Below are 22064 nucleotides of genomic sequence, written 5' to 3'. Positions count from 1 at the left end.
GTCTTGATGGAGTGACAAGCTCCAGACGTGCTATGGCGGCACACTGAAATTTGGCCTGGGAAAGGCTGAAGGTAGGGACCAGTTAGGAGGCCGTGTCAGTACGGGGGCGGGGCTTGAACCACAGCAAAGGGAACAAGGATGGTACTGATACGCATTGCAGCTTCCCCTTGGAGAGCTGCCCTTGGGATGGGCATGGCGCGAAGCACTTACGGGAGCTCTCTGTTTTACAGTCAGAGCCCTAAGTGGCAGGTCTGCGATCACCCCATCTTACAGATGAAGTTGCTGAGGCTCACAGAAGGGAGGAACCTGCCCACGGCGACGCAGTACATAAGGAGCAGGGCTGGGATTTCAGCAGAGGCCCCTGTGACTCCAGCCACGGTCTGCACAGTGGACAAACAGAAGTGCTTGAAACCCAGTTAACTGTGGGAGGGGGAGGGACACGTCCTGGGTGCTGGTGCCTGGGCACCGCAGAGGACAGATGACAGTGTCTAAGACGGGGACAGGCAGGTGGGGAGGAGGAACTTGTAACTACGGTAGGTTGGTTGGGACCAAATGAATACTTGACACCAGCCAAGTGCTGTGGGCGGCATTAATAGTCTGTGACTGGAGCTACAGGCCCAAGGTTCGTGTAAAAGACCAGCTAGAAGTGTCGACTGGGTGCAGAGGGAAGGTGTTTGTAGATATCACTGGCCTGAGAAGGCAGGGTGCAAACAGCCTTCCCTGGCTGGAAAGGTCGTCATGTGTCAGGCAATGGGCTGCTTGCCCAGCGTTCTTAGGACAACCTGTGACATGTTACTATTGCCATCGTTTGTTTGTAGGTGAGAAAACAAGAGCTTGGGGACATTAAGTAACTTGCTTAAGGTCTCACATCTAGGAAAGCTGGGACTCCCGAGCGCATCCACAATCAACAGATATGGGGAGAATTCACCCGAGAGGCTATAAAGCTGCAAACTGGAGTTGTAGGCTCGCCCCACTTCCTTTATTTGCTTGCTTATCTGCATTCTGTCTGTAGTGAATATGCACTGTTGTGTTTTTTTTTTGTAATAGGACAAAAATGTTTTAATAAAGCAAAAAGATGGAATGTAAATTGGTAGACTTTTGGAAGACAGTTTGCCATCCTCCATCAAAAGCTGAAAATCTCGCATATTCTTGGACCCAGCAATTCCATTTTTAGAAGATAATCACACAACCAGGCAGAGACGTATGTGTAAAGACATCAAAGGCAGACCTCTGGGAATACCCTACATGTCCAATAATAAGGGATTGAGATACATTTTGACTCAGTCTTATAGTTGAATTCAATACCAAGTAGCATTCAAAAGGCACACACAGATTTACATGGGGATGTAAAGATTGTTTATGAGCTATTCATACCCAAGGAAAAATACACTATAAAACATTATCCACCAATTGGTTTCATTTGGGTAAAAAATGCATTTATATGAATACATTCATTAAATAATTCAGCTTTTTAGAGAAGTAACTGCAAATAATTGAGACCCATGTTCGTAGGAAGAGGCCACAGAGTGTGTGTGACGGGGAGGAAACCCAACCGGGTGAGCAAGTGGCTCTTGAAGGATTAGGAGGGTTGGAAGGATATACACAAAAACGCTTTGTGACTTTAATTTCTCCTTTTAACTATCTGTCTTTTCTAGGTTTTTTTCCTACAGTAAAAACGGACTTCTTGGGAAGAGATATTTACTTTTAAATAATTTTTAAAATAGAAAGGCAAGAAACAGATGCCGGAGTAAGAAAAGGTGAAGATGGCGTGAGTTCCAGAAGTCATGGAGGACAGACCTCCCAGAAGCAGTCAGCAGTAGCAGGTGCCTCTGAAAGACCCGGCAAGTTATAGACCAACAGGGACCTCATGTGTCTTATGGGAAACGTTGATTTATTGTTACTTATCTCTAGCCACTTTCCTCTCGGTCCAGACCACGTTTTCCATTCCTTGGGTAGTTTAGACTTAGCGTCAGAACGGCCTACTCCCTCCACCCCTTCACTCCAGCCCCCAAACAGACAGGCAGACACCAGACCCGTTCACCTGGGTTCTCCATGTTCTATGGTCGCACCACCAAACACTCGAAGCTGAGGGTCATTTAGATGCACATTTAAATGATCCTTTACACATCCCTTTGACTAAGCTCTCTTTCTCGCTAACCTCAGGCTACAGCCTGGTCAGGCCTGCCTCCTCTCTCACCTGGACCAACTCACCACCAGCTCGGTGATGGTCCTCCTTCCCCATCCTCCTCACTTTCACGGATTCCAGATGCTGCAGGACCATTTGACCCACACATAGCACGCTGCTCCCACTCTCTCCAGAATAAAGTCTCACTTCTTTAAAATATTGCAAATAGTGACGCAATAAGCATTGTGTTCATACAACTGGGTTTTTTTTCCATTCAAAGTATTTCCTTGGGATAAATTCTCAGGATTGAAGGGCTTGTATCAACACTTCCACACTCCTGAAATTGAGCCCTTTGCCCCCGCATTCGTCTCCAACATAAATGTTTTTAGGGTTTGTAGAAAAAAAATTCTTAATTTTTGTGCCCTGACTCTGCCTCTATTTTTTTTCCTCTCTTTTACATCAGGTCCAAGTTACCTTTTTATTGAGAAAAATTATTTTAATTTTAAAGCATTGTCTTTAAGCACCTTCTTCCTTCCAGTTTTTTGTTTTTTGATTTTGCGTTTCAATTTCAGGTTATAGAAACCTTTTTCTGTAAATGGCAGGCATTTCACAATTTTTGCAATATGGCGATTTCTCCCCAGTGAATTATTTTAAAAAGCTGGTCAGGGATGAGTGGGAGGTTGGGCTTACTTGCTTCTAGATGCTCCAAGTTATAGTAAAAATTATATAAATAAAAATTAAGCGTGGTGGGACATCTGCATTCTAGTGGATAACTCACTCACTAACTTAATGAGCTGTTTTCTTTTTTTTTAATAAAGAAAAATTTCATAGGCAAGGTCCCTGGATCTGGAGATACAGAAGAACTCGTTTGAATTGACTTAGCAGGTTTGACAAACTTTTGGCTGCCCTGGAATTTTCACCAGGATAAAACGATAGCTGAATAAGTGACGGACCTTCTCCTAGCCTCTGGATTTAATCCTATCCCAGAATGTCAGAACCAAGTGTGCTGACAAATGCTAGGCTGATTTTATTTGATCTTTACTGGGCTAATGGAGAGCTTTCAGCAGAACTTGGGTCATTAATATAAACTGTTGACTTTAAATAAAACTTACTATCTCTAGATTAAATACGCATTTTCAGTGACATAGCTTTTCCTTAAACCAGGGATAGTCTGGGAAAGGCTGTTTCAAAAATGCCTTTATCAAATGCTCTGGGCTCTCCAAGCCTCTGACCTGCTTTCTCATCGTCACCGATGATAAAGGAATGCCTCTGGCATCCGCTAGCTACAAACCAACCAAGCCACCCACACTTGTCCCCATCCTACCTTCCTCGCTATCTGCTCAATAAAAATTCCTGGAAGGAACTCTGACCCTCCTGCCTCAGAGCCTTTGCATATGCTGTTGACTCTGCTCACGTGTTTCCGCCCCACCCTGCCCCACCTCTGCTTTCCTCAGTCCTTCCTCACAGCTTGCTTTGACTGCTCTTGGAGGGTCCAAGCCCATCTTGTGTGTCCTCCTGGCTTTGTGTACCTGTCACAGGTGTCTTTTTAGATTTATTTGTGCCTTTATGTGTTGCAGTGGGACTGAGGCTAGTGAACACACGGCCAATGTCTCCATTGTCTCCAGGGATACTTGCTATCGAACCATGACTATGATCTGCAAAGTCAAAGGTGAGATGCCGCCTCAGAGCACCTGGCAGGTGGGAGATCACACTGACCCCTGAAAAGGTCCTGTGCTGCCATCGCTGTATTCTAGGGGATGTAATAAATAAGTATTAATACCACAGAAAAGGCGATGGTAGCTAACTAGAGAGAAGTATTTTCAGCGAGGCCTGTGGTCCACCTACGAAACACAGGTCCACACCTCTCGTCTCTGCTGCCTTCCTCCTGTCAAAGCCTCCATCAGCTCTCCGATGGACCTCTTGAAAAATCTTCCCATCGTGTGCCTCATTCCCACTCCGGCTCTACAAAATCTACCTTCTCCATAGCAGCTGGGATAATTGTCTAACAATCTAGATAGAATTGCATCACGGCCCTGCTCACAGCTGGTGTGACTTACTGTCCCGTTAGAACAGGTCCCAGTCCCTGGTCAGTGCGCCCTGGTTCTCACCCGCTCTGCTCTGGCCACCCTGGCTGCTTTGGGGACCTCAGAAGCTTGTTTTTTCTACTGGGAAAGCTCTCTATGGTTGTTCCGTCTCCCATCCAAGTCTCCATTTAATTGTCACTCCTTGGAGAGACCTTCCTTGGGCCTCAGACACTTAGTTTTCGTCTCGTCCTATTTGTGCTTCTTCCTGGTTCTTAACTCTTGTCTGAGTCGTTTCTTTTCTAGTTGATGTGTTTGCTCGTCTTTTCCCCCCAGGGTGCTCATTCCTGAGAAGTAGGTGACTGAGTGTCAGCAGCTGGAGCGTGCCTGGGACCCGGAAGCCTTAGCACAGATGTGGCGACTGGAAGAAGACACACTCTGAATTATCACCAGTGACAAGCAGTGTGACTGCGGTGGAGGAGAAACGCAGCGTGTTAGGATTGCGAGGGTCCATCTAATCCGTGCAGCATCCCTGAGGGGGCATCCAGACTCGGCCTGACCTCTTGCAGGGACCGAGAGCTAATTATCGCTCAGGGGACACAGAGGGAATAGACAGACGTAGACAGTGAGGTGACATTATGTAATTCTCACGAGCTGATTTAATAATCCCTCTCTGATTCACCACTAAGCATAACATTTATTATTATTAAGCACATACTCTGGGCGTGGCAGACATGCTAAAACCAACCTGAGCTTGTGCCCCGAGAGAGGACTTCACATGCCCTGGGAGGTCGCGGCACTGAGCCCTGTCCCAGCTGTCTCGGTGTTGGTAAATACAGTGAAAATTCAAAGGGTGATGCTGGAAAATGGCCATGATAAAGCCCGGCACCTAGTAAGTGCCCAGTAAATCTTTGTTTCACTTTTCTTGCAGAGAGAACAGCAATTATTTCTACCAGGGCAGGCAACTGTGGGTGGTGGACACAGGACCACCTTGCTAGAAACAACATTTCCCAGCCTCCTTTGCAGCTGGTGGGCTGTTTGACCAAGTTCTGGTTCGTGTGCGCTCCAGTCAGGAGTGCAACTTCCTGGCAGGGCCTCAAAACACTGGGCATGCACCCCCTCCCCATTCCCCATCTCTGGGCTGACAGGCTTGGCAGGGACTTAGTTTCAACCACAGCGAGGAGATCAGTGTCCTGGAACATGACAGAAATGAAAACGGGTGCGATCGGGGAGCAGCACCTCCTCGCCAGCCCACCCTCCTGGCTGTTACGGGAAAGGAGGCGGGAAACATCTCTCACAGGTAAGCCGTTGCATTTGGGGGTGGGGGGGGGGGGTCTCTTTGTTATAGGAACATTGCCTTTACCTCACTCTCACAGAATTGGGGAAGACTTTGTCCAAGGTGCTGATGTTTGAATTGGACATTGAAGGATAAATAGGAATTTGTCAATGGAGGGGTGAGGTGGGTGCAAAGTCCAGAAAGAGGGAACTGTGTTGTATGCAAAAGTCTGGAGGCAAGGAAGCCTGGGCTGATTCTAGCCTGCTGTGCCCCCATGAAAACCTGTTTGTTACATGCAGATTCCCGGGGCTCCCTCCACCCCAACCCCAATACCACCACTCAGACCCTCTGAATCAGCATCTGCAGGGGACGGGCCAAAGAATTTGTTTTCACCCAGTGCCCGGGTCATTCTGACCAGCAAGTTTGGGAAGTGCTGAGCTTGGCACACAGGCTGCAAGGGATGCACTGGGGACTGAGTTAGGAAAGCTGGATTGAGCCAAAAGTCAATGGCCTTGGATCCCACAAGAAACTTGAACTTTAACACACAGTCTACTTCTCTTCTTTTGGGGGAGAAGTCACACATCCTTTTTAAAAATTGATGAAATGTGTAACCCTTTTCCCAGAAAAATGCTCCTTCTTCCCCTGACATTGGAATATTTTTTCAGGTACCCAAGAATCCACTCTTTGACACCAGTGGAAGAAACTTGGGGGTCGTGATTTCAATCTAGACAGGGACCTGATCACAGCAAAGAGCAGTGTGGTAACCAGTGTCTAATAATTAAATCTGTGAGACAATTAACAGGAGAAAACAACCAAATGTAACTACATACGTACGCGTGGGAACCCCACATACATGAGAGAGTCAGAGATCCCACATACACAAGAGATTCAAAGACAGAAAGTTGACACGAGGTACACCTGACATTCTGAGGTAAGGATTGGCTCAGGGCTGCAGAGGAGAGGAAGGTCATTGCAGGATGAAGAAGAGCAGACATTCAGCAATTAGAGGTTTGCTCAGCCATATGGATACATCAAAATAGACGTTATTTCTGGTGATAACTCGTATTGCAGGCAAGGCCCCTCATCTAAGTTCTTTAAGGGAGAGGTCAGTTTCTCGTGAGACCATAGGGTCTCAATTGCCTTTAGCTTAAAATAATTCACATGCCAACGTGGCACATTTTGGGGAGGCCTGTTCTGAACCCCTCCATGGGCAAGGCCCTCCAGGGGGAAAGGCCAGCTAATAGGCAAGTGAGGATGGAGGTCGGACCCAGGGGGCCCTCACAGGAATGGAGGAGGTAGATGAAAGAGCGTCAGAACAAAGGAAGCCAGGATGTGTGACCAGTAACTGGGCAAGAGTCTGGAAGGGGCAGAATTCAATGATGAGAGAGGTTTCCCACTTGGAGGCCAGCTTGGGAGGGTGCAAGGACAGTGCCTCCAGTTCTTTGACATGTCCCCTTGACAATAATGAGTGGAAGGAGTCAGGCAGTGATTCCCAGAAAACTGTGGACATTCAGGTACAAGTTTCGAAGGGGCCCAAGATGGAGCTGCCGTACTCATTGAGTGCGGTGATTGACAGATAATGAGTGGGAGTCATGGTCTCCTCCAGAGAGAGGCTGTAAAGTGCAGGCGAAGGCAAGGCCCTGGAGAGACCCACCTCTGACGGGAGGCAGGAGAGCAGCCCACAAAAAGGGAGCATAAGAGGAGAGGGCGACAGAGAGACCACGGGTCCGAAAGTCAGACAAGCTACCCTGCAAGGCCTCTGGACCGTGCAGCTCAGGGGTCACTGGACAGCCTTCAAAGAGCCTTTCTTTTGCTGACTGTGCCATGACACAGCCACGTATTTAGAGATAAGGATACATGATGTCTGCAATTTACTTGCAGGGGAAAAAAAAATATTATATTTACAGAGGGGGCCAAAAAAATGTATACACATTTTAAGAAAGGAAAACGGTATCAAAATTGTAATGCTCAGTATATACCGATAACAAAAGGTGAATACAAGGCCCATTTGACTTCTGCAATGACAAGAGGTGCTCAAAGTGGTTACCATCAGCGTCCAGACACTTCTGATGACGGCGAACTATTGCTTGAGCCACGCTGACCAAAGTGTCCACTTGTATACATTTTTTTGGCCACCGGTATAATATATATAATACGTATATGTAACAACATACAGAACACACAGAAACACAAATATATACTTATACCCATGAACATACGTATTTAAATAGATTGATAAAGCGAATGTGGTAAAACGTTCACAAGTGGAGAACCTGGGCGAATGCTTCAGGGAGTTCTTCCTACTACACTTGCACCATCTTTAAGTTTGAAATGATATAAACATAAAAATCCCCTTGTTTAGAAAGGACACTGGGAGGTGAGTGCAGGATGTGAGGCAGACAGTGGTGGCTCAGCCCGTGCAAACAGCTCTGGGGAGTCAGGCAGGTGAAGGGAAAGGAGGGCGCGGGCGTTGGAGGGGTGGCTTTTCTTAAGATGAGGCTCAGGAAGGAGGAGTGGGTACTTGAGCATAATTTGGGGCTGAAACAACTGTCCCAGAGCGAGGGTGAGGGGCAAGGGGTGGGGAAAGAGGGGAAGCTGGTAGGCAGATGAGGGCGCAGGGAGGAGGCCCAACCGGGTTGAAAATGGAGACCCAAGCCCAGGGGTCAGCCGCGGAGCAGAACGGGGCTGGGGCCACTTGCCCCGGCGACAGCGAGCCCGCCCACTCCGTCGGTGGCCCCCGGAAGCGGTTGCCCCTTTAAGGGGCGGGCGGTGAGTCAGGCGGCCGGGGTGGGGGTGCAGCCCGCTGGGGGGCCGCGGGGCGCAGGAAGTGGGCTCCCAGCTCGGCAAATCCTTCCCCCTGAGCTGGCGGCACCTCGGTGATCAAAGTGATTTTTACGCGTTTAGAATTTTTCAAGTGAGCACTTGTGCGGTGGCACCTCGTCCTTGTCGCGCGTGTGCCGTGAAGAAATTTACCCGCGTATTTATAGCCGGTGTTTATTTTTGCAGAGCTCCCAACTTGAGCTTCGCTAAGTGCTAGTCGCAGCGACTGAGTCCTGGCTGTCCTGCCACAGGACCCAGCACAGGGCCTGGTTGACTTTCCTGCGCTGTCTGTGACCTGGGGGAGCCCCTGTGTGCTGAGAACAGGGACGACCGGAGTTAGGAGCTAAGAGCTGGTCTGTCGGGGACTCACCCCCGCCCCCAGGCAAACAGCCAGATGGGCCACCCATCCTCCCCGCCACTCCGCGTCCCCTCCAGGTGCAGAATCAGACCGTCTTCCTCCGCCCTCGGCGGTTCCCCTCTGAAGTCAGAGCCATCTCACACTTTGGAGGAAAATGATTTAGCTTTTGATTCACCCTGAAGCTGACACGTCCTCTGAAACTTGTCTCCTCTCCCCTGCGCTCAGTGTGGGGCCCTGGAACCACACTTCACAGAGACAGAGTCGAGTTCCCAAAAGTTACCCCAAGTCAGGTGGGATGAGGTCCCTTAGGAGCTGCGCCCTCTCCCCCACCCTGACACGTGGGGCTGTACCCTCTGCCAAGGAAAGAGCCGGTTCAGAAACGTAAGAAAGACCAGGTGTGCCGTCCAGGATGAGTTTCAGAGCTGTCACTTGCCCTGTCCTCCTCCTCGTATTAATCACCCTGACTTACAGAAATTTCCCTGGGGTTGCCTGGGGAGGGTGTGGATTTCCAGTCCCGGAAGACATTTCTGGCAAAAGCTCTGCATTTGGACTTGACTGTTCAATGCCTTTACAGAGTGACTGGCTGTTCAGGGCAGAGGAGACTTTCAGGGCAGTCCTTGGCCTCTAGGCCTCTGGGCACCGCTCAGCATCCAGCAAACCCCATCTTGGATCGTTTACTGGCCCCTGGAGCAGCTAGCCGGCCCATTATCTGCCATGAGTCAGGGCCTCTGAATTTATTTTACATTTGTTCTGAAGCAGCCCGGATTTGGCTGAAGTCACCCCCATTCAGCTCTAGACTGTGAAGCCCCACTTGCCCAGCAGTTGTGTTTAAAAGAAAGGATCAGAGTATAATGCCCTTTTGTTCGATTTTGCTTTTACTCTTCCCAGAAAATGGGTCTGTGGGTGGGAGTGGAGGGATTTCAGACCCACAGTCCCAGGCAGAGATTCTGCAGCTCCTGGTGGCTGGTGGGGCTCCACTTCTCCCTGCCATCCCCCCCACACCCCTGCCCCAGTAGCCCAGGGCCACCCTCCTGGGTGGACCAGCACAGTGCAGGAGAACAGAGTTGCGGCAGGAAAGACTAACTGCTGAAATTGGTCTCCTGTGGGGGCCAGGAGAGCTCCTGCTGAGACCACCTCATCCTTGACGCCCTCAGTGACCTTGGCGTGTCACAGCCTCTGCCTGGGAGACGATTTGGGCTGGCAGATTGCTAGCACTAGGTGTGCACGCTTCTCTTCTTAATTTCTACCTTGCAGAAGGAGAATGGCTCCTATTGGGTCAGCTGGGTCCTTCCTGAACGCTTCCTCTCTGTGTGGGCACCTGGCATGTTGGAGAGCAGGCAAACACCCATCTGAAATCTGACTTGAACTTTGGGTTATTTAAAACAATACTTCTCTTGATTTCATTCCTTTATGCTTTTTTAAAGTTATGTATAGAATCATGCTGAAAATTATAGCGCCCCTAAAAACAAAAAGGCAGGAAGTACTTTTAATGTTACAGTAGGTATAACTCTCGGCTTTCACTGGATGGTCTTCTGTGATGTTGGCCTAATTAATTCAATTCCACTTGCTCACCTTTGTGCGGCAGGAGATGGGAAGAGTCGGTTTGGAATGTAACTTTGTAAAGGCGTTGGGCTTTTAGAAGGACGTGTTCTAAATAAGCTCTCTCATTCCATTCCTCGATGTGCAGGAGCGTCAGTCTTAGGCTCCCCTGAAACCCATGAATGACTGGATTGCACAAGGTGACCGGACCTGGAGCTGACACTCCCTTATCTTCTGTATTAAACACAATTCCAGAGGGGAAAGCCGGCCTGGGCATTAGCTCTGAAATGAGCTGGCACCTCACCCTGGGGCTGAGTTCCCCAGACTGTGACTGGCCAAGCAGAGGTGTGATGGGATTGGACACCTGGAAGTTTGGGGCACCCGATCCCCTCATTCATGGGTGTTCTAAAACGAAGCTTTTAAGGAAACCTAGAAATAAGATACAGTAATACCTTGGTTTTCGAACGTCTCCATTAACGAACATTTTGGTTTACGAACCCGGAAGTAAATGCTTCGGTTTTCGAACATTTCTCGAGAGTCGAACACGTCACGCAGCTTCCGCCGAATGCAAGATCCTATGGCCAGCTGTCGGCTGTTTTCGAATGTTTCAGAACTTGAACGGTCTTCTGGAACAAATTGCGTTCGAAAACTGAGGTACCATTGTATATTCTTCCTCTTAAATGATTTACTCTGGTCTAAATAATGACAGTCACATCAACCATAATTTATTCTAATCTTACTGGTTTGAAGAATGTCATAATTTACATACACATTGTAAAAAAATGTTTTGCTAAGCAAGAAAGATCAGAGGGAAAACATTTAATTTATGTAAGAAAAAAACATGTTTGTCGTGATTTTAGAAGCTCTCATTTGTATATCAGTCCTTTAAGGTTGGTTTAAATGATTCCCCAAATAAATTGGCCGGTGTCTCTAGAGGGCAAAATTCTATTTTCCTCTACTTTGGTTTTCTGTACAGTTTTGAGGATACTCTAAATTTTGTTTAAAATATTGAAAGGGATGAAAACATGCCACCCCAAAACATGCCACTTTGGCATAAGGATTACTTTGAGGTGGGGGCCATTGAGAAAAAGCAGGCATAGGAAACACATTGTACCCTCCAGCTATCTGCCTAAAAGCAGGGCATGAATATTTCTTGGGAAGATAGCCCCCTTCTCATACCAGTAAGAGAACAGTCTTTGTTCCCAGAGTTGGAGACAGAGCCAGGAAGGGTCCACATAAACAAAACATTGCTAAATAGCCCTTAGCTGCCATTAGTTTCTCCAATATGTTTACCTTCCCACAATTCACCACCTCTAGAAGCCTAATCTCCTTTTCCTTTGTCCTGTCACTTCTCAAAAATTGATGGCCCTTTGTTAAAACGGTATATAAGTCCCCCAAGTTTAATTGCTTCTTTGGATCTTTATTTCTTTTCTATGAAGGCTTTTGTGTGTGTCAGAATATTAACATCAAATAACAAGTATATGCCTCTTCTGTTAATCTGTCTTGTCAGTCTAATTTGCAGGCCTCAGGAGCAGAACCTAAGAGGAAAGAGGAATGTTTTTTCCTCCCTACAATATTGTCTAATTAAATTAAGATGAATGGTTTTATAATTTAGTCTGATCTATAAGGTTTTATTATATGATAAATAATTTTGAGAAAGAAAGATCCCATTTCTCACCATAGCATGGAGCCATTTGAAAAATTCTTTAGAGACATATTCATCCCCCCCCCCCCCTACCCCAGCACCCCCAAGAATATCCGTTTCTTCATTCTGGAGACAAACAGGTAAGAGATACTGCAGAGATTCACAAGTTGAAAACAAATGTGAATCCTTTTCTTTCTGGGGGGTTTTTGTCCCATCTGCCAGGTGATTTCCTGCCTGGCTGCTCACACTGGCTGTGCTAATTGGTCATCATTTGCTGATAGAGCCAAGCCTTTATTTCTCATCCCAGGTAGGAGAAAATGTGAAATGGTGCGAAGGAAGTGGCTTAAAGCTTCCCCAGGATAGGGGTGGGAGTAGACAGAGCCTGGGAAATAAACACATTCCAGCTCAGTGCTTGCCAGAGAGTCTCAGCACCACCTGTCACCACTGGGCCCTGTCATCCTGCTGCTCTCCCAACCCCCCCCCCCCACTGTGGCCATCACGGTGGGTGGTCCTGTACCTGCCTGTGTACCACGCCCAGCTCCGAAGCAGACACGTCATGTGCACCTCACAGCCATGGGGATCAAAATCCCGCTTGGGTGCATTTCTGTGCAGACACCATGATGGCAGCTCCAGGGACAGCCCACGAGCAGGGTGCCTCTCTCTGTCTGAGGGGAGCAACACATGCAAGCTGGTCACCGGGTCCAAAGAAGAGATGAACCAGCTCAGGACCGACCAGTTTGGACTTTGAAGCTGAATATCACAGAGGAGGGAACGTCCCAGGAATCAATGGTCTGGGTTGCTGTGGACAGCGGTGTCACAGGGACAGAACCAGAGGTCAGGAAGTGTCCTGTGATTCACCGGGAACAGTGGACAGGCAGAAATCACACTTGTGGCCCGGAAGTAGGGTTTCACAGAATGAAGCGGGCCGTGCAGGAGCGGGCCCATTCTAAACGGAGAAGCCTGGCCCGAAGGCTGAGGCAGGCGGGTGAAGGGGCACTAATGGTGACAATGAGAGAAGGACAGTCAGCTACCACAGGCCCCCGGCCCAGGGGAATTCCATCCCGTTTCAGACAGAGCGCCCTAACCGGACAGAGAGCAGAGTCTAGCCGTGACATCTGCTGTAAGTAAATCCGCTTCCTTCACCCACCAAAGTTTATCGGGCATCAGCCATTAGCCAGGCACTGGGGTGGGTACTGGGGACACAGTGGTGAGCAAGACAGAGGCCACAGTCCCCTCTCTCCGGGACCTGACCTTGCAATGGCTGGAAGCAAGCAAAAACCAAAACCAAAGTAAATAGACTCATACAATAATTGCAAGTTGACCTAGGTACTCTGAAGACACAAGGGGCTAAGATGGAGAATAGCAGGGGGGGGCCACAAAGGGGAGGGTAATAATCAGAGGAAGACGCATGGAGGATGTAAGATTCACCCTGAGACCTAAAGGAAGAGAAGAAGCCAGTTAAGCAAAGGGGAGAGGACATAGTAGGTGCAAAGGCCCTGGGGCATGAAAGAGTTGGCCCTGTTCAAAGGATGGAAAGAACCAAGCAGCAGCGATACAGGACACACTTGGTGAGAAGGGCAGGGCGTTCAGTGTATGCAGCATGGGTGACGTGATCTTCATGTTTTAAGAAGGCCGTTTTTGCTGCCATGTGGAAACTAGATCGTGGGGGCTTCTGACAAATACTTAACTTACTAACAATTTCATGTCTCAGAGGAGCTACTGCCAGGAACAGCCAACATATGGAGGGGCTGTTAGCCAAGTAGAAATGATAGAAACCCAGAAGTAAGCAACTATGTAACCTTAGGGTGCGTGGTATCCAAGAAGGATGACACAGTTTGGCCTGTTTTCTAATCTTCAGCATGGCAGGTTGCAAAGGACACTGAGGAATGTTATGATTCTAAGATGTGCATCTCTAAAGGGGCGATCAGTTTGAAAAGCTGGAAATTCTAACTGTAATTACAAATGACTTTCTCCCACCGAGGGAACACCGAGCAGTGATTGCACATGTCATTCCACAGGGAAGCTGAGACTTTTAAGGGATAGGTACCTACCAGGAAAGAGAGTTACCTAATGCTGGACAAATACGAGACACTGATAACACTGCTGAGAATCGTCCCAGGAATGCACAGCACAATAGGAAGGGAAATTTAAAAATGATTAGGGAAAGATGCTGGGGCCACTGCAGACAAAGCCTTGGGGAGACGGGTCTCCTCATCTATGTCGTTTCTGTACTTCTGTGTCAAGAGGATCTCTTCAGGCAAAGAGGCAGGAAACCTGCCAGAAGAGGAGGGGACTCTGAAGGCAGGGCTTCCTTTGCTATCGGCACAACTGGCCCCAGAGAGGCACCCAGTATTTGTTGAGTGAATGCATGCATGCGTGCCTGTATGAATGAATGAATGAATGGCAATGAGGGTATTAGAGTGCTGCTATGCTAAAGATACGTGCGAACTATCCAGGCCGGGGGACCATAGACTCTCCCAGAAGAGGACTTGGCCCTTTTCCTTGGCGTCCCAACATCTATCGGCTGCCTCTGCATGGGAGGCAGCCCTCACCCCCCGGCACAGACACATGAAGGGATGGGACTTCTCCCTTCCTGGCAGCTAGGCCACGGGTCTGAGGCCTGGACTGGCACGTGTGAAGCAGGGACTGCTGAGAGGTTTTGCCAGTGGAGATGGGGCGGGCAGCAGCATCACGACCACCCAGGATCCGTGGGCGAGCATGGCAGGGGTTCTGTCTCCTGCCTCCCCAGCGGTATTGTCTTCCTTTCTTTAAAACTTTTTATTCTGCAATAAGTACAGATGCACAGCAAGGGACAGATTGTAGAGAGGTCCTGGGACCCTTCACCGCTGAGGTTACGCTACACGTCGCCACAGAATGATACCCGGACCCAGAAATGGGCCTGTTTTAAAGTCTGGTTCTGAGTCTGCCTACTGGTTGCTGCTCCAGCCAATATCGTCCCCAAAATCTTCTTTCTGTCTAAATCAACCAGAGTCAGTTTTGCCATTTCCAAGGTGGGGAAGCCAAGAACAAAGAGCCTTCTGGCCCAAGAGCAAGAGCGGGGGAGGGAGGGGGGAAGCTGTAGAATTGGGAATTGATAATAAATCTTTCAGAGCAGTAAGGGGGCAGGGGCGGTGGGAGGAGGACGCAGTTTAGGAATCTTTCAGGGGTAGACCTGGCAGGTCTGGATTTGGTTAGGAGGAGAAAGGCAGAGGGGGAGGGGGGGAGAGGGAGGAAAGGGGAAGAGGGAAAGGAGGGAGGAAAGAGGAGGTGGGAGGGCGGGAAGGAAGGGAGGGGGAGGGAGAAGCTGAGGAAGGAGAAACTAATCAGAAGTAGACAAGGGCTTTGAGTCACAGCCTGAGTCACTGCAGATGTAATGAATTGCATGGAACCAGGGAAATGGGAAACAGGCCCCTCAGACACTGGGGGCCCTGGCTTTCTTGGGGGCATCATTCTGGTTTGCAGGGCTCGTGGCGCGGTTCAGGGCTCACTTGTGAAGCGCTGCTCTTTCCCTCCTGCGTGAGCCGTGCGGTGGGCCAGTGTGGGCACTGGTTCTGTGTGGGGCACCGCAGCAGCGGTTGGTGGGACTGCGGAGGTTTCCCGGGGCTGATAATCCTCTCCTCCCCCGTCTAAGTTTCTCATAACAACGGCGTGATACCTCGCGTTTCCGAAGCGCCTCTGCACCAGGGGCTTTTCTAATCCACAGCTTTTAACTTATAACGTTCGTTATTCTAGGTTGGCACTAGGATGGGTCCTGTTTCCCAGGGTGACAGAGAAATAGAGGAGTCAGGCAGATGGAGCCCAAAGCATCCTTCTCATCACTGAGCAAAGGCTGTCACAGAACACGGCTTGGCATGTAGGTTCCCCTCCTAAGTTAGAGAGCTGCCTGCACCCAGGAGCAGGGCACGGCCCTTCTACCAGACACACTGGGCGGGGAAGATGCCCCTCTCTGAGGAAGGGGTGAGTGAGACAGAGACAGGTCCAGGACCCCCGCGGGGAGCTGTCTCCCCAACCCAGGACAGAGAAGGGGTGATGTTTTCACAGGAGGCGAGTATGGTGCTTTGCTGACATGCACAGACAGTACTGCTGGATGGAGGGCGTCTCGGGGTCAGAAGCTGCAAAGACAACCACATGTGAGGCCTGAGGTTTGAACACAACTTCCCAAGCAGTTAAGGTGGACAATTGGGGACAGACAGCTGTTATTAAGGACACAGGGTGGACAAGACTTGCTTTGACTCTTTAGATGTGGGGGTGATGGTGGCCCCCAGGTCATGGGGCTGTTCACTGAGACCCAGGTCACTCAGGGAGAGTTAGGTTCGTTTCGAACAGTCAGAGATGTGTGGCCCAGTGAGACACTGGGGAGAGGAACTGGCTGGATATTTGAGTCATCAGCACATTCACTCAGCAGATACTTATCCAGCACCGAGTATGTGCCAAGAGCTTTCCTAAGTGCTGGGACTGGCATGGGCGGGAGATAACTGCCTAGATCACTGCCTGCGTGGAGTGTAGAATCCAGTGGGGAGACAGACAACAAAAATACATGGAAGTAAATATGTGACGACAAATTACTCGAAGTGCTCTGACAGCTGGGGGCTCAGGGAAGGTGTCTCACAGAGAAGCTCAGAGGAGGGGCGAGCACTCCAGGCAGAGGAGAGGACCCAAAAAGCACATGCAAAGGTCCTGTGACAGAAAGGTTGGTCTGCCCAGGGAGCCAGAATAAGGCCTGAGAAGCCAGGTCCAGTCATGATCACAGAGGAGAAAGATGGTGGATAAAGCTGGAGTCAGGGAGGGCGGATCACATTTGGATTTAATTCTAAGTCCCAGGGGATGTCATCAAAGACTTTACAACAAGGAGTAAGAGGAGACTTAGAGGTGAGAAAGTCTGGTGACTTGCAGTAGAATGATGGCTGGGAAGCTAGATGGGTGGGATCTGAGAAATCTTTTGGCGTAGAATCAATAAGTCTTGGTGATGGATTGGATTTGGGGGGTGAGGGAGGAAGAAGGAAGCAGGCCTCCCAGGTTTCTGTCTGAGCAGCTGGTGAAGGGGGAGCTGCTCACGGAGAGAGGGACCGGTGGACGCAGGTGAAGTTTGACAGGCAGTGGGACAACCAAAGGGAAATGTCAAGTAGCTGATTGGAGATGTGGGTGTGGAGCGTGGACCACACGTCAGGTAACCAACGTAGGTCTGGAAAACATGAGCTTCCTGAAGATGTGTAAAGTCATGGAGACGGGGCAGACAGGAGAACTTAGAATCAGACAAGGAAGCCTGGGACCCAGCACTGAGGACCCCCCTCTTAGAGAACAGGTGGAGGGGTCTTTGGTGAAGGGTCTGGAGGAGCAGCTGAAACAGTGAGATTCGGTGGGGGTGAGATTCCTCGGGTAAACCTGTGTGTGGAGGTGGTGGCCCTGGAGAAAAGGAGGCAATGCCTCTAAATATCCGAGTAGAAGAGTGTAGACTCATCCTGTCTACACGTGCAATACGGTGTTTGGCTCAACAGAAGGAAAAACTGCCCAAATCCAGAGTGTGCAGAGATGGTCAAAATGATCAGGAGGGAATTTGGGCACTTGGAGAAGTCCTTCCAGCTCTGACATTTTATTATTTGAGTTCTCGCTTATGTCTGAAACAAGGGACAAAATAAGAATTTGCTTTATTTCAAAGTTAGCCTTTTTATAAAACGTAAGTAACTAAACCCAGTCATTCGACATATTTACTGAACTCCCACAGTGTACTGGGCACTGGGACGTGTGACAACTGCCACAGCAAAGCTGCCTGCCCTCGTGCAGCCTCCAGCTTCCTGTTTGTGTGCACGTTTATTTTCTATCCAGAAAGTGCGAGTCCGCGACCATTTTCACATTTTCCTGTTGGTCACCAGAGGGTAACAAAAGATCAGTGTGGAAAAAAAGAATGAATCCGTTTCCCAACACATTTAGTCTATGGTCTGCAGCCCAGAGAAAATCATTAGAAAGTTAAGTAGATGCGGAGTGGCTCCACACCCTCATCAAGCAAAACTTCCCCTTCCATGAAAAGAAATAAACTTTCCATATATTTACCACCGATAAAACCCGCACTGGTAAAGGGGGTTCGATTGGAGGTTTCAGTGCTGTAATTTACGGTGCAGATGCTTCTCTCCCAGGCGCCCTGGAAGCCAAAGGAAGCAGCCTACACAGAAGTACAGGACGCAGTTAATCGTGTGTGTGCCATTCTCCACACGCCTCACTCCTTTCCTTTCAATATGCCCCTTTCCCCCTTAAAAAGTGCCTTTGTTATTCTTTCATCAAATATTTATAGAGGGCTTCTGTGTGCAGACTCCGAGCTGGGCACCAGGTGAATGGGGGTGGAGGTGGCTGGAGGAGGGGCACCGTGGAGGTGGAGAGTGTCAGGCAAGGTTCCTTGAGTGCAAAGAACAGAAATCAAGCTGGTTAAATTGAGCAGAAAAGGAGGTTGGGGAAGGACACAGAAGCTCTGAATCTAAGGAAAAGCTCAACACTCAGGAGTCATAAAGAATGGAGCGGGGTGGGCAGGAGAGAGGGGTGGGAGTGGGCAGGCAAGGACAGGCTGTGGAAAGCACAGCCGCTGAGGGGCGCTCTCTTCAGGGCACCGCCTCTGAAATAAACCTGTTCCAATTATTTTGTTGTTGTAAAGTCTAATGCCGTAAGGGTCAAGGGTCAAAGTCCAGAGGGAGGTGTTTCATTGGTCAGGCTTTCGCCACACCCTCTGGGAAGGTGGAGCATATTGGTTGACACCGTATTATGGGCATAGGTAATCCCTTTCAGGAAAATCAGTTCCATTCTTATGGGGAGAATGATAAATTCATGATAAAGGAAGAAGGGAGGTGCTGTGATCAAGAATAAGACCCACACTTGAGAAGCTGGTGAGATATTGGGGAGGAAGCTGAGCGTTGCAGACAGATGGGGTGGGGCGTGTCCCGCAGGTGAAGCAGCACTTTCACAACCATGAAGTGAGAAAGAGCCAGAGCTGAGAAAGGCACAACTTGAAGGCCCCAGGGTTGGAGGGGCTGGAAGACGGGAGTGAGAGGCAGGACATTATGGGCTGTTCAGGGGTTTTCTAAGTGTGTTGAGAAGCCATAAAAGCGTCTTTAAAAAGAAAGTAACATGATCTGATTGTCATTTTAAAAGACTGTCCTGGCTGGAAGGTAGATGATATAGTGGAGTGTGTGCTCAACAGGGTAAGTTTACTTTGTGGGTGCTCCATCAGCACTGGTGTGGTTGAGAATGGAGCCTGGAATGTGTAGGAGAGGATGAACTGTTCCTCTAACCTGTTATACTCTGTATCTGGGGTATGCAAATTAAACTGACAAAAGACATTAATAGGAGAACAGGCAGAGAGATTTTATTTTTACGTGAATGGGAACTTCACAGAAAAGAAGTAAAAACCCTTTTTTAATGAGGGGATTATATACCATTATAACAAAAAGCAACATATTGTGGGAAAGTGCCAAGACAAAGGTAAAGGGGTTTCTAGGGCAGTAAATTGTGGGCAGGTAAATATATGGGGGAACTAATGGTACAGAAGGGTTATGTAGGGCTTAGGTAAGGATGTATTGGTGCAGATTCACCTTGGTACCATCTTCATCTCTGGGGGTAGGGTTGCTTTTCTAACACGGGAGGTGAGAGGACACCTTCATGAGGGGAGTTGATGCTCTGCTTCCAGGCTTGGTGGGAGGGCAGAGAGCCCTTCCTGTGCCTTCAGCCCCAAATAATCCTTATGTCAAAGTAGCGTATTTTTGAGGTGGCATATTCTGATGTCCTTCAAAGGCATGGGGCCAAGCTCAGGCAGGCCAAGGGTCAGGGGAGGCCAGTTACGACAGGGAGAAGAAAACAACTATCACAGATGCCGGAGACACAGAGTGAGAGTCTAGAGACCTTTGGCCTAGGGAAGAACAAGCAGCTGTGACAGAGACAAGCCCAAGACGCAGGGCGTCCTCGACGGCGGGAGGGAGCCCACAGGGTCCAGGCCCCCAAGCAGGTGGGCCAAGGAGGAGGAAGGGGAAGGAGACACCCTGAGTCTAGGTCCATAGTTAGGTCCAAAGTCTGCAGAGGCTAAGATGGGCCTGGGGCAGAAGCAGGACCTCAGGACAAGTGCCAGAACACAGAATGTCTGCTCTCTGTGCCCGGTTTGTCTTCTTGCCAGGGAGAGAAGCGGATACAAAGACCCAAGTGTCCTGAAGGATCTTGATTGAAGCAAAGGGTTTGGGGGTTAGACAATGTGGTTCTCATCTAGGAACCTTTTTCTCCTACAGATGTACCTGCACAAACGCACAAAGATATATGTCCGAGGGTGCTCACTGAGGCAGTGTGTGTTATAGGCAACACACAGACTGATAAACGAGAAAGCAGCTGACATGTACCTTAACAGGCAATTGGTTAAACCCATCACGGGCACCCATACAGTGGAATACTGTGCAGCCATGGAAAAGAATGAAGTAGACAAAACCAAAGCTCGAATGCCAGGCGTCCCAGTGTGGCTGTGTCCCCTCGGACAAGTCCCTTCCCTCTCTGTGCCTCTTCCTCCTTTGTAAAGTTGACAGGTACATTAGAGAATCTGCCACGTCCCTTCCAGTGACTCAGAGATTGATGAATGGCTCGACCCGATGCTGTCGACCCACAGCAGCAGATATTATTCAGCAGGAGAAAGAATGAAGCCCTGATTCACGCCCCAACACGGATGAACCCTGAAAACATGATCCTGAGAAAAAGAAGCCAGTCACGAAGCCCAGCTGTCGAATGGTTCCCAGGATGGGCAAATGCACAGGCAGGCACAGGAACTCTATCGGTGGGTGGCTGCCCGGGGTGAGGGGAATAGGAAGGGATGGCTAAGAGGTGTGAGTTTCTCTTTGGGAACAGGCAAATGTTCCGAAATTGATTGCACAACTGTACGAATGCACGACAAACCACAGGCTTGTACACTTTACATGGGCAGACTTCAGGGTATGTGACTTACATCTCAATAAAGCCGTGAAAAAGAAAAGGTTCCATTTTCCAAAAAGAAGACAATCCCCATGTCCCCGGACCCACGCTGTGCACTCCGCAGCAGCAGGGACCCACAAACCAGTCGAAGCCGACACGCATTTCCGAGCCTCTCAGAAAAGTTAGGGACAGTTTATTAGGAATCCCAGGTGCTGGTGTTTAAACTCCTACTACACCTGAGGCAACTTTTGCAGTTGCACAGATTTGGGTATCGGGGAGCAAAGAGGAGCTCCAGAGTCCCCGGGCAGTTTGATGAAGGGAACTAGAAAGTGGAGGGCCCTACTCATCTGCGTGCCTGAGCCGTCCTCTACAACAGGGGGAAGAGACAATAAAGTTCTGACTCTGGTGATTGTCATTGCAGAAAAAAAAAAAAAATTAAACGACAACATGGGTAGGAAATGGGATGCTGAGATGTTGTAGTTGGCTGTTTCATCACCAAGTGAGTGTGTTTCCAACTATAAAAGTGATTTGGTGCCGGGTATCAATTTGGAAAGTGCCCGAGGAAAATCTCTGTCTGAAATCTAGACGGGGAGGTGCTCCCTGTAGAGCCGTCTGCCCACAGGAGTGAGAGTTGCCAGAGGGTTAGCGAGTAATTACGTTATTTCTGTTATAGAGCCTGGTATGTCCGTAATAAAAGTTAGTGATTATGCACAGACTTTCAGACATTTCAGAAGAGTCTAGACTGAAAACACTAAAAGAAATCTTTATATGGTCACTCTTTAGAAGTCGGATTTTCAAGTTACTTCAATACCAGCAAAGCTGGTATTTTCTTTTTTTGTTATTGTTGTCATTTTTTTGTGTTTTGTCATCCAACAGCTCCACTGAGGAAAGCTCCGTTAGGAATCTCAGAACAGGTCTAGGCTATAAATTATATTTCAAAACATTAAAAGCTATAGCATTAAGACAGAAATGCCAAAGGCAGAACATTTTAAAATGAGAAAAAAAGATTTTTCACTTTTTATTTGTAGGGTTGGAAGCTTTCATCTCTTTCTCTAAACACTATAAACATACCCTTTTTTATTCCTTCCCCAGTGGAAGGAGAATGAAATACAAAGTTGGTAGTAAGTAGTTATATTCTGATACAGTTGTAGAATTTTAGAATTAGGAAGAACACCTCCCCACCATCCCAACCAGTTCAACTTTTTATTTCATAGGAAAGGAAACCAAAGCTCAGAAAGATCAAATGACTTATCCATAGTCACAGTTTCAGGCCCCTAGGGAATTAACACATCAAGGTTCATTGATGACTTTATGCATTTAAGACCATGAACTCATAGTTAGAAGGTCCCTGTGAT

At 48.7% G+C, this 22064-nt stretch overlaps 1 long non-coding RNA gene across 1 annotated transcript in view; it reads left to right on the top strand.

Annotated features, from left to right (window-relative positions):
• Positions 1–21114, top strand: part of LOC109455265 (uncharacterized) — a 147611-nt gene extending 126497 nt beyond the window's left edge. The window contains exons 9-13 of the long non-coding RNA XR_012497830.1: positions 231–3794; positions 4483–5446; positions 8429–10793; positions 12007–12904; positions 20043–21114. This is a non-coding gene — a long non-coding RNA (uncharacterized LOC109455265). The remainder of the gene's footprint in view (positions 1–230; positions 3795–4482; positions 5447–8428; positions 10794–12006; positions 12905–20042) is intronic.
• Positions 21115–22064: the final 950 nt, after the last annotated feature.

Source organism: Rhinolophus sinicus, linkage group LG06 (assembly GCF_036562045.2).
Source record: "Rhinolophus sinicus isolate RSC01 linkage group LG06, ASM3656204v1, whole genome shotgun sequence".
Taxonomy (NCBI): Eukaryota; Metazoa; Chordata; class Mammalia; order Chiroptera; family Rhinolophidae; genus Rhinolophus; species Rhinolophus sinicus.
This window is presented reverse-complemented; position numbering and strand designations above follow the sequence as displayed.